This window comes from Psammomys obesus, unplaced genomic scaffold (assembly GCF_907164565.1).
Source record: "Psammomys obesus unplaced genomic scaffold, mPsaObe1.curated_primary_1811, whole genome shotgun sequence".
Taxonomy (NCBI): Eukaryota; Metazoa; Chordata; class Mammalia; order Rodentia; family Muridae; genus Psammomys; species Psammomys obesus.
In genome coordinates, this window is record NW_026596109.1 from 3,073,414 (window position 1) to 3,078,290 (window position 4,877).

Genomic DNA, 4,877 nt, shown 5'->3' on the forward strand with positions numbered 1-4,877 from the left:
GTGACAAAACACTGGCCAAATGCAACCTGGGAGAATAAAATCCGACCTAACATAATGATAATCAAATATATTTAAAATTTTACTTTTACATTTATGAGTGTGCATGCATGCGTGTGTGTGTGTGTTTATGGGTGAGTGGGTACATGAGTACAGATGCTCTCAGACAACTGAAGCATGTGATCCCTTTGGAGCAGGAGTTACAGGCAGTTGTGAGCTACCTAGTGAGGGGGTCTGGGAAAAAAAACTCCAGTCCTCTGCAAGAGTATGCGCTCTTAACTGCTAACATACTTCTTGTTCTGAAATTTTATAAACCACAAACTAGAAAGAATTTGGCCTAACTTGACAGTTTTAATTTATATGACCACAATTAAAATTACTTATAAGCCAGTTTGGCATCAAGCAGACATTATTAAACCACAAGTACGTCTAGCTAGCATACGTGCACATAGCCACATATGAAAAAAATATATATATATTTTTTTGCTTTCACACTGATTTTAAAGAGATTATTCTTTGGTAATCTTATATAAGAATACGACTTTAGATCATATTACCCCCACCTGCTCCCTCTTCTTGGACGCTCCCTAAACATCTCCCTCTCAACTTCCCTCCTCCTCTACCTCCTCAGCCTTCCATAACCCACTGATTCCAGTTAGAGCTGTTCTTCGTACCTGGCTGTTGGAACATGGACAACTCACCACGGGCCACACCACTGAAGAAAACGGACTCACGCCCCTAGCAGCCACCAACTGGCACTAGCTCTGTGGCTAGGGGTGGGACCTCACGAGGGGTCTTCATGCTGGAGTGTTGATTGGCTTGACCCCGTCGAAGCTAAAAGGCTTCTAAACCGAATTTAAAAACACACCAAGACTCTCATAGCATTTACTATCATTTTTCAGTTTTAAAGGTAGACTGTTTATCTGATATTCGATAGCATTAAGAACTCCTTAATCCAAGAGCTATACTTTTAAAGATATAACTTGATTTTTTCTTTTCTTTCTTTCTTTTTTTTTTTTTTTTTACTTTTTATTGGTACTTTGTGAATTTCACACCACGCACCGGGATCTCACTCATCTCCCTCACCCCTCGTACCTGCCCTCCTCCCTTGCAACCTCTCCCCCAATAGAGAAAAAGAAATCTCACTGTGGAAGCTGTAGTGTGTCACAGTGTGTCCCACAGTATATGTACCCTTTTGTCCACACCTCTTTGCTTGCAACTCGCTGCAATGGCTTGTTGGTCTGGTTCGAGGCCCCTGGCTTCTGCTACCCTATCAATACTGGGTCCTCACTGGGACTCCTTTGGGATCCTGTTGTTGCCTTGTGTCATGGAGATCCAGTAGTTTTGGATCTGAAGGACCAGCTTCTTCATGCACACCAGCAGTTCATTGATGGGGTAGATGTTGGGGTGGACCAGTTCAGAGCCCTGGATCTGGGCCTGAGAGTATCTGACCTGGTCAGTCCAGTGGTTCTCCTGCTCTCATGCCCAGAGAACCCCACAACCAGGGCCAGTGGCTCTGCTCTGGTGCCCAGCTGAGTTATGTCAGAGCGGACATAACTTGATTTTTAAGGCACAGAGCTGAACCTGATTATTGACCAAGCAGACTTGAGGAGGCAGCAACGGCTTGGCTCTATTTAAATTATTTTTAAAAACGTTTATTTCAGTTTTAACTGTGTGTGCGCGCGTGCGTGTGTGCAGGCCATCCTTGCCCTCCCCACTGCTGTTATTGCAACTATGCTGGAGGATCTGGTGAACTGTCCCTACCTGCCAAGCTTCCCTGCGTTGACTTGGGCAGGCACCTTGAGCAGCACACAAAGTCATAAGAGTAAGATCTAGGATATGATGAAGTAGGTGTCTTGGGGCTCGAACTGCCTTGGGTCTGCCCAGCTTTCCCCTACCTGCTGCAGGGGAAACTTGCTGTCTTCCTGCCCCTTACTTTGTCAGACAAGCTTGAGGCTGGGTCTGCTCCTCTTCCTTCATTACTTCGAACAGCCCCACAATCCCTAACTCTCAGACTTCGGCTCTCCCTTCTGAGCCTCTGCTCCCCTCCCCACCCCCACTTTAGGGGCAGGCCCACTGTAGGAGTTCCACTTGATGAGAACGAAGACCCTACTCATTTGGCCAGACCTGCCACTCCTCCTGCAGAAGGGATTCCCCCAACACCGGTGTGTAGGTGCCCTCATCCTCTTTCTTTCCCCACACCGGCATTCTGAAAGCCTGAACTGGCAGCCATCTTTAGGGCCCATGGTGATGTAATGTAGACATGACACCTCTCTGGAGGCTGTAGCAGGGGCTCTTTCAAATCCCCACTTGCAGCAGAGGCACACCATAAATGTTAATACTCTTCATTAGCCCACTTAGATTTCAGAGCCTCTTGCTTCATCACAGTCCAAATTTGTTTATCCTTTTGGCTTAGAAACTATTCCCAAGCTGATATCTGGGGCTATTTTAAATTTCATTTATATATTTTACCTACCTATTTATTTAATGTATGTATGTATGTATGTATGTATGTATGTATGTATGTATGTATCTATCTATCTATCTATCTATCTATCTATCTATCTATTTTGTGTACATGTGTGTGTTTGTGCAGAGGATGGCTTTCGGGAATCAGGACTATGTGGGTCCCAGGGATTGAATGCAGGTGGTTGGGCTTAATGGTGGTGCCTTTCCTTTTCAACCATCTCTTTGTCCTCATAACTGGGGTTTATGATGGAAAGAAAACAAACAAACAAACAAACAAACAAAACACCTCCCCCTTGAGTGTTCCTCAGCTTCGGTCCTTATGGTCTGCATCCTGGACTATGGTAACAGGCATCACCTGTGCAATTCATGATAGCATCCTGCTGCTGAACATAAGCATATAGATACTATCCATCCTTCCAACAAAGCCACCATCTTCTGCTTTCCTCTTGTTTTTAATGGCAGCTACATTTTGTTCTATATCTCTTGATTTTGGGAACCTACCACCCCATGATCGTATTGCCTCTACCATGTGCAGTAAGTTTTGGGGCCAACTGAAACTTGAGATCACACTTTTCATACTAGATCCATCCTTCAGCTCTCATCATTTAATAAGCGGCCGAACGATAGCTCTTTGTGTAGGATCCAGCAGCTTCAGCAACAGCTGATGGCATAACCAGCCTCCTAGCAGTAGCACAAGGTAATCAGGGCATACAGGCCATGAAATCACCCTGGTCCGCCTTTGACGCACCTGTCACTGCCCAGCCAGCATCTGGGAAGAGCCCAGGTGTTTTGCACATTGCCACAGTCACAGCTTCTCACTTTAGCATCACTGCTAGGATATCTGGCCCTGGCAATGTGTCTCCTCCTTTTCCCTGTTCCTCTCCCAGCATACTGGTGTTTATGAGATCTGCAACTCCATCCAACAGAGGGGACTGGGCTTGGCCTACCCACTCAGGGCCACAGGCTGAGAGCATGCAACTTCATAGATAGACTGAAGGGGACACCCAGTGCCACTCCTGTTGTCCCTATTCTAAAATTTTGTTGTTTAGATACAGCAAGACTGCTGTTCAGAGGATGAGGACAATAGATCACCTGCCCCTCTCCTGATTGGCTGCTCACCAGGCTGACTAGCTCCAGGTCAGTGTTCTTCATCACTGGATCTGGCAGCTGCCCGTGCTTTATTAAGACGCTCCCCCTCCCCTGCCATTAATGAGCCCTTACCGATCACCAAATGACTTTGACATCACAGCTCAGGTTTTTTGTTTGTTTGTTTGTTTTTTTCTTAACACCACTTTTCCTCTTTCATTAGCTACCATATAAGCTGGAAAAAAAAATGTTCTGCACTTTTTTCAGCTGCCACAGTTTTGGTGTCAGCCATTTCTCTTGCCTAGATTCAGACACCCATGCTCTTGGTTTTATGTACCTGTGTTCAGTTTCTCTTTCACAGCGAAGGTGGCTCATCCAGGAAGAAGCATTTCCTGGTAGCTGATAGTTTACTCGGAGCCCAAGCCCAAGTCTTGTCTTGACTCTGGTGGGCAGCAGTGTATATACTACTGTGTGTGTAACAGGATTCACTTCCTTTTACTCCTGTCTTTTTTCTTTTTGCACAGAACATGCTTTTCGAAGAGAATTAAATTTTCTGAGAGCAGGGAATTGGTTACAGATTGCCATATTTCCACAGTCATAAGATCCTTTGATACAGCATCTTATATGTAGCCAAGCCAACCCATGTTGCAAAGACAGACAGACATACCTGGAGTTTACTGGCCAGCTAGTGTAGTCAAACAGGTTAAGTTCCTGGGTGACTGAGAGACTTTGGATAGAGGAAGACAATGGCGTCGACCTTTGGCCTCTTCAAGAACACACAGGTAACACATATTGTACATATTGAGCACACACACAGACAACACACACACACATACACAAAGCAGTCCTAGCAACAGTCAAATACGTTTTTACTTCTATCAGAGCTGGCGTCCACAGAATGGCACACATCAGAAGTAGGGTTTGAGGGAAGGAGGGAAATATTATTTTTGGCAAATGTGGGAACAGGCGATTCTGCCTGATGGGGCATGCAGTGTCTATTCTGGGTCAGAGCTGTTTTTTAGTGGGTCAGGGACAGGGTCTTACTAAGTAGTTCAGGCTGCCCTCTAACTCCCCATCCTCTTGCCTCAGCCTCCCTCGGGCTAAGAGTATCACCACGTGTGGCTAGTGCTGCTGATAGGCTCAACCTAGAGCCTCTAGAAACGGTTTCTCAGCGGAAGCGACTTCCCAGCCTTACTAGGCAGTAGTCTTTGCTTAGCTCTAAAAGAAAGTAGACTGGCTTGGTGGCTGCTGGAGGGCACTGGCCCAGGAGGAAGACCTGCCGCGGGGGGGGGGGGGGGGGGGGGGGGGGGGGGGGGGGGGGGGGG